We start from the raw sequence: 8,842 nt of genomic DNA on the forward strand, positions 1-8,842 counted from the left end.
GCGGACTGGCAGTGGGGAGTGGTTTCGGGGCGGGTGAGGCGGCGCACCGCCGACTGTGAGCGGCGGAGGGCAACGGTTTGGTCAGTGGTGGCTGGCGGCTCAGGGGGGTGGAGGTTGAAGTTGAACTGCAGGCCCTTGATTTCGTATCCAACGGCTCAAAAATCGACTTGCCAGAGATGAAAAATTTAGTCGACCCGCTCTCGCATGCACTGCTGCTGCTGCTACTGCTTTTCTGCTACTAGCTAGTGCGTTCAGTTTCAACAGTAAAATTCAGTTTCGATAGTAAAATTCAGTTTAGACAGCAAAATTCAGTTTCGACAATTAAGTTCAGATTCGATAGTTAAATTCAGTTTTGACAGTTAAGTTCAGAGATGAGTGACTGATGTATTTTACTTCTAGCACTTTGTGGTTATGTATTTTACGTCATCTATTGGAGATGCTATTAGAATTCCACTCAGGTTAACGTCGTCTCTCCTATCCCGCTTCAGCCTCGGCGTCGTACAACTCACCGGAGCTGCTCCAACAAGTCAAGATGCCTAAGATCTTCTTCCCCTCCTCCGACAGCCAAGTCAGCAGGATCATCCTCACCAACCAACCCAATCACGCTGAGATCCACATGGCTTCGCCAAAGAGGTTGTACACTTGTTGCATCTCTTTTTTACTCTACATGTTACATATATTGTCCACTGAGCACACGCAGTAACGTGAAATACGATTAGTTTCTCCTACTATATGACAAGCAGTATGGTACCAGTCAACTTAGCTATCCGTGATGGACTCTCTTGAACGCCATCATTATTTATCTCTGTGTATTTGAGTTGTGCATTTGTCGATGGGCCTGGGAGTTGAGCTAGTACAGCAGTGGCCTGGGTCCAAAGTAGTAGAAGTAGGCAAGTAGCACAAAAACATTTTCTGAGTGTAGCTTTTCCTTGCTCAAGCCTGCCTACTAGAATCACCAGTGCTTGAAAGGAAAAGTGAAGGAAAAACATAGGAATTGAAAAGTTTCCTATGGTGCAACTATTCATGCATTTTTTCAAAGGAATGGAGCAAAGGAAAACTGTAGGATTTGTTCCTTTAGTGTCTCCTTGAAAGAAAAACCATACGGATTTTAATTTCCACTTGTCCTCCTTTTCAAATTCCTATTCAGGAAGGACAAGACTAAGAGATAGTAGCATAATAGCATTATAACCGTACATTTTCTTGTGGTTTGACTTAATCTCACCATGCTTCTTTGCATCCTATTATCTTCCAATTCTTGTGAACCAAACACCCAGATTGGCAGAAATCCTGTGTATTTAAATTCTCTGTTTTGCACGTGCATTCCTATCCTATTACTGTGTATTTCCTATCCGTGCGTTTTTAGAATCCTCCAATTCAAATGAGCCCTTACAGAATTACTTCTCTTACAGATAGTTGTCAAAGAAAACCTTGTGTGGTTTGTCCCGCTCCTGCTGCGCCGTCGTCCACCCAAGCTCAGCTGCTCCAATGATAGAAGGGTCCAACACAATAGGGATCCGGCCTCCAGGCTATCTTTCGCCGCCTCAGATCTTCTTCCCCGCCACCGGCAGCCATGACAACTGCATTACCATCATCAACCGAGCAGATGACCTCGAGGACAACACGGGTCCACAAGAGAAGTCGCACTCTTTCGTGTCTGCTTACGTTATGCATCGCTTAATATTACATGCTACTTTATCATCCTGTTCACCGATTAGACTCATCTCCAAATTAATGGTCAAACTTGAGTTTTTAAATAGTTGTGGTGTACATATCGGGGCCGCAATCAATAGTATCTATCTACTATCTGGTTAATCTCTCATGTCTACTATGAGTTTTATGTTGGGTGGGAAATAAACAGTAAAGAAGCCATTATTTGTATTTTTTAACTGAAGCCATTATCTGCCTGCTATCATTGGTTTTGGGTCTATCCATAGGTTGCTACCATCACTCTAGATTTTTGCATGCACTCCTTAGATAATCTCACTATGTTTTATTCCTATGCATGTCAGTTATTGTACACAATGGAACTGAACATGTAGAGCAAGAGAGACGAGCCTTGCGTGGCAATAAAATTTCATGTAGACGTCGCTCCATGGTAGGCGCAAAGGCAGGCCCCCCTCCACCCATTTTGGATTGTAATCGAGAGGAAGATATCTGTTCTGGGGGGCTTCAGAAGGAGAAGACCAGGCCTATTTACCCCCTGAGGTCTCCGCTCTACCTTGACATGATGATGTTGGTTATATCTTGCATATGGTGCCTTACATTGCTTACTTTATACATCAAATATGTCAATTGCTTTGTTTAGACATGCTTTGTGTGAATGCCATCTGTTTAGTTTATTCATCGTTTATGTGAATTATGCAACACCATCTTGTTTAGCCAGGCATCATATATGTGAATTTTGCAATATCATCCTACTTAGCCAGTCATCTTATATGTGAATTATATCAGGCCATCCTTTTTTTGTTACGTATTACATTTGTCAACAATGTTAGTACATTCAACTACACTTCATGTGCATCAGCCATTTGACACGGTGATAGAAAATTTTGGAGTGAAAACAAGCTCTTTAGAGCATACTATGTTATCTGACGAAGCACATATCTCGCTGGTTACGGATAGCTCCACATAGCAGGATTCAGAGACAGATGACCAGTTCTATTTCCCCCCGAGGTGTATGCTCTAACATGGTAGGGTTATGTTGCTCATATCGTGCGTATGGTGTCTTGCATTGCTATGTCATTTGATTAGTTTAGACATGCTTTGTGTGAATGCCACCTGTTTAGTGTCTAATTACCATATATGTGAATTATGCATTGCCATCTTGTTGCAAGACATTATATACATGAATTATGCAATGCTATCTTGTTGCAAAGGCATTATATATGTGAATTATGCAATGCCATGCTGTTGAGCCAATCATCATGTATGTGAATTATATCATGCTATCATTTTTTTGTATACAACGTTTGTATATTCAACTACTCTTCCTATGCATCAGCCATTTGAAGCGGTGATGGAAGTATCTGGAGTGAAAACAAGGTATTCAGAGTAGACAATCCTACCTGCTGAAGCAGACATCTTGCTGGATACAGAGAGCTCCTCAGAGGAGGACTCAGAGACTGATGAGCAGTCCTATTTCCCCCCTGAGGTCTATGCTCAAACTTGGCAGGGTTATATTACCCATGTCATGCATGTTGTCTTGCATTGCTTAGTTTTTACATCATATAAGGATTGCCATCTGCTTACTTGCTTACTATATAAATCATATATTTGGATTATATCATGCCATCATGTTTACATACACAACATCTATCTGAATTATGGCATGGCAACCGATTTAATAAAGACATCACATAGTTATATCATCTCATCCTGTTTAGTGTTTACAATCATCATATTTTGAATTATGTTATTCTATCTGGGAATTATATCATGCTATCATGTTTCCATAGGCGGCATGTATGTGAATTATGGCATGCCAACCTATTTAATACACACATTATATAGTTATATCACGTCATCCTATTTACATAGTCGTCATATTTTGAACTATGTCTTTCCATCTTTTCTAGTTAGCCATCATAATGTGAAATTGTCTCATGCTATCCTGTTTAGTTAGCCATCATATATGTGAAATTGTGTCATGCTATCCTGTTTGGTTAGACAACATAAATGTGAATTATTTCATGCCCTCTTTTATTCCCCACTATACATTGCACCTGTCTATCATACAATGTATGTACATTCAATTAATTTTCTTGTTTATCAGCCATTTGAATTGGAGAGGGTGATGGCAGTATCTAAGGGAGTCACAACACGGTCTTTAGAAAAGATAGTGCTACCAGCTGATGCAGATCGAACCACGGTTGTACTTGCCCAAGAACCAGCCCCACCACACATAACCTAGACTCTCACAGACTGTACCCCTACCCAGTTGGACAGAGAACCAACTACACCCCTTCTAACCCCAACCCCAGCAGATAGTAACCCAGTTCCAGTTGACACAACACCGTCTCCACCACAGAGCACCCAAACACGAGTAGTTAGTAAGGGAACTACAGTGCCCAAAGCACGAGGACCACCACTCTGAATCCCAACTCAACTCTTAAAGGAGAAGAAGAATCATTCTTAGGCCAGGTTCTGTAGCTATGGTTCATACTCCTTTGCTCTTGCATCACTGTATTTACTCAGACCAACTATTTTCAAATTTGAAGGATGGAATTGAAACTCCAATGGCGCAACAGGTATGTTTTAAACCTGTTTCTTTAACTGGTTTGGTGTTGTAACTTGCTCTATGTTGATTTCAGTTTCAATTGAATAAACAGTTATGTTCTCATGTCATGCACATTACAAGTGTTGTTATTGCTCTATAGTTTCCCACACTTATATTCTGTCTATTCTGCTTTGTCTTGAACAAATATAATTTGAACTGTGTCTCTATCTTGATTTGGCAACAAAAACTAGAATGATATAGACCATAAAGTGACCATGGTACATAGATATATGTTTGTTTCATGCTGTTATCCTGTGCACTTTACTACTGAACTAATTTACCAAAATGAGTTTCATATACAACATGGTAAACCTGTGATGTGTCTTCTTGTTTCTCTTTTAGAATGCGGACAAAATATTGGAGAACAGTACCCCGTTATGCAATGGTAAAGGAAGTAATGCAGATAAGGTTCAAGATAGTGAGACATCCCTGTTGGTCTCCAAGAAAGCTGATAAAAACTACCTTGACGACAGTGAGAGAACCCAAAAGTCATGTCTTGATGTAGTGTTTGAGTTACTGGCCACTACTGCTTGCACAAGATATTCAAACTCGCTGCCTGAATCAGTTTGTCTTCTTGAGTCTCAACTTCAAGTTGAAAGACATCGATCAGATGTGTTGTGACAGGAAGCTGAAGGACTGAGGAAGTCCCTGCAGAATTCAGATGCATATTTTCTGGTGCAACAGCAAGCACTGGAGGATTTAAGCGCCAAACAATAGAAAGTTAATAAGCTTGCTAATCATCTTGCCAGCATTATGGGTACCCAGGATATTGTTTCTTGAGATCTTCTGAAGTGGTTTCAGTTCTGGACTTGTTTTGCTGCGGCGTTTATTTGCACTAGTCGCCAACTTTGACATCCAGTGTATATGATATGCTGCTTTGTTCCCTATATTTGCACTAGTGGCAAACTTTGATGCCCAGTGGATGTAATATGTGTAATAGCCATGATAGCCTAGCGTAAGTTGCTTGGTTATTTATTTCCTTGTTGTCTTGTTTATTTGTTTGCTTGTAGTTGGTGTTGTTCTTTTTTCGCGGTTTGCTAGTGGCCATAATAAACTATTTTTTAAAACGAGGCCACAATAACCATGGCCTACATACTTACTGTAGTTACCATGGGCCTCCTACGGGCCATTGAAACAATGGGCCTTCTTAGGGCCATCGAAATAATGGGCTTTCTACGGGCCATAGCTGTTGGTGAACGTAGCAGAAATTCAAAATTTTCTACGCATCACCAAGATCAATCTATGGAGATACTAGCAACGAGAGAGAGGGGAGTGCATCTTCATACCCTTGAAGATCGCGATGCGGAATCGTTACAAGAACGCAGTCGGTGGAGTCGTTCACGAGGCGATTCAGATCGCGGCCGAATCCAATCTAAGCACCAAAGAACGGTGCCTCCGTGTTCAACACACATGCACCCCGGTGACGTCTCCCGCGCCTTGATCCAGCAAGGAGAGAGGAAGAGGTTGGTGAAGACTCCGTCCAGCAGCAGCACAACGGCGTGGTGGTGATGGAGGAGCGTGGCACTCCAGCAGGGCTTCGCCAAGCACTGCGAGAGACGAGGAGGGAGAGGGGTAGGGCTGCGCTAGGAGAGGTGGAAACTCATGTGTTGGGCAGCCCCAAAACCCGCACTATATATAGGGGAAGGGGAGAGGGGGCCGGCCCCCTCCAGATCCCATCTAGAGGGGAGGGGCGGCGGCCAGGAGGGGAGGCTTGCCCCCCAAGCCAGGTGGAGGCGCCCCCCTCTCCTAGGGTTTTCAACCCTAGGCGCCTTAGGCCCTTGGGGAGGGGCGCACCAGCCCACTAGGGGCTGGTTCCCTCCCATATTCAGCCCATCAAGTCCCCGGGGGCAGGTGGCCCCACCCAGTGGACCTCCGGACACCTTCCGGTGGTCCCGGTACAATACCGATAACCTCTGAAACTATTCCAATGACTGAAACTGGACTTCCCATATATAAATCTTTGCCTCCGGACCATTCTGGAACTCCTCGTGACGTCCGAGATCTCATCCGGGACTCCTAACAACATTCGGTAACTACATACACACTTCCTTTATAATCCTAGCGTCATCGAACCTGAAGTGTGTAGACCCTACGGGTTTGGGAATCATGCAGACATGACCGAGCCAGCTCTCTGGCCAATAACCAACAGCGGAATCTGGATACCCATGTTGGATCCCACATATTCCATGATGATCTCATCGTATGAACCACGATGTCAAGGATTCAAGCAATCCCGTATGCAATTCCCATTGTCAATCGGTACGTTACTTGCCCGAGATTCGATCGTCGGTATCCCAATACCTCATTTAATCTTGTTACCGACAAGTCACTTTACTCGTTCCGTAATGCATGATCACGTGACTAACTACTTAGTCACATTGAGCTCGTTATGATGATGCATTACCGAGTGGGCCCAGAGATACCTCTCCGTCATACGGAGTGACAAATCCCAGTCTTGATTCGTGCCAACCCAACAGACACTTTCGGAGATACCTGTAGTGTACCTTTATAGTCACCCAGTTATGTTGTGACGTTTGGTACACCCAAAGCACTCTTACGGTATCCGGTAGTTACAAAATCTCATGGTCTAAGGAAATGATACTTGACATTAGAAAAGCTTTAGCAAACGAACTACACGATCTTGTGCTATGCTTAGGATTGGGTCTTGTCCATCACATCATTCTCCTAATGATGTGATCCCGTTATCAATGACATCCAATGTCCATGGTCAGGAAACCATGACCATCTGTTGATCAACGAGCTAGTCAACTAGAGGCTCACTAGGGACATGTTGTGGTCTATGTATTCACACATGTATTGCGGTTTCCGGTCAATACAATTATAGCATGAACAATAGACAATTATCATGAACAAGGAAATACAATAATAGCCATTTTATTATTGCCTCTAGGGCATATTTCCAACAATCTCCCACTTGCACTAAAGTCAATAATCTAGTTCACATCACTATGTGATTGTAACAAGTCCAACACCCATTGGGTTTGATCATATCTCGCTTGTGAGAGAGGTTATTAGTCAACAGGTCTGAATCTTTTAGATCCGTGTGTGCTTTACAAATCTCTATGTCATCTCCTAGATGCAGCTACCACGCTCTATTTGGAGCTATTCCAAATAACTGTTCTACTATACGAATCCGGTTTACTACTCAGAATAATCTGGATTAGTGTCAAAGTTTGCATCGGCGTAACCCTTTACAAGGAACTCTTTTACCACCTCCATAGTCAAGAAAATTTCTTAATCCACTAGTTACTAAGGATAACTTTGACCGCAGTCCTGTGATCCATTCCTGGATCACTTTTGTACCCCTTGACTGACTCATGGCAAGGCACACTTCAGGTGCGGTACACTACATAGCATACTATAGAGCCTATGTCTGAAGCATAGGGGACGACCTTCGTCCTTTCTCTCTCTTCTGCCATGGTCAGTTCTTGAGTCTTACTCAATATTCACACCTTATAACACATCCAAGAACTCCTTCTTTGCCGATCTATTTTGAACTCCTTCAAAATCTTGTCACGGTATGTATTTATTTGAAAGTACTATTAAGCGTTTTTGATCTATCCTTATAGATCTTGATGCTCAATGTTCAAGTAGCTTAATCTAGGTTTTCCATTGAAAATCACTTTTCAAATAACCCTATATGCTGTCCAGAAAATCTACATCATTTCTGATCAACAATATGTCAATAACATATACTCATCAGAAATTCTATATTGCTCCCACTCACTTCTTTGGAAATACAAGTTTCTCATAAACTTTGTATAAACCCAAAATCTTTGATCATCTCATCAAAGTGTATATTCCAACTCCGAGATGCTTACTCCAGTCCTTATAAGGATTGCTGGAGTTTTGCATACTAGTTAGCATCTTTTAGGATTGACAAAACTTTCTGGTTGTATCACATACAACCTTTCCTCAAAAAATCGTCGAGGAAACAATGTTTTGACATCCTATCTGCAAGATTTCATAAATAATCCAGTAACTGCTAATATAATTCGAACAGACTCTTAGCATCGCCACGAGTGAGAAAGTCTCATCGTAGTCAACTCCTTGAACTTGTCAGAAAACATCTTAGCAACAAGTCGAGCTTTCTTAAAGGTGACAAATACCATCATTGTCCGTCTTTCTTTTAAAATCCATCTGTACCCAACAGCCTTACGACCATCAAGTAGTTCTTCCAAAGTCCACACTTTGTTTTCATACATGGATCCTCTCTCGGATTTTATGGCCTCTAGCCATTTGTTGGAATCCGGGCCCACCATCGCTTGTCCATAGCTCGTAGGTTCATTGTTGTCTAGCAACATGACTTCCAAGACAGGATTACCGTGCCACTCTGAAGTAGTACGCATCCTTGTCGACCTACGAGGTTTGGTGGTGACCTGATCCGAAGTTTCATGATCACTATCATCAGCTTCCACTTCAATTGGTGTAGGTGCCACAGGAACAACTTCCTGTGCCCTTCTACACACTGGTTGAAGTGATGGTTCAATAACCTCATCAAGTCTCCACCATCCTCCCACTCAATTCTTTCGAGAGATACTATTC

The sequence above is a fragment of the Triticum aestivum genome, chromosome 3B, assembly GCF_018294505.1.
Source record: "Triticum aestivum cultivar Chinese Spring chromosome 3B, IWGSC CS RefSeq v2.1, whole genome shotgun sequence".
NCBI classification, from domain to species: Eukaryota; Viridiplantae; Streptophyta; class Magnoliopsida; order Poales; family Poaceae; genus Triticum; species Triticum aestivum.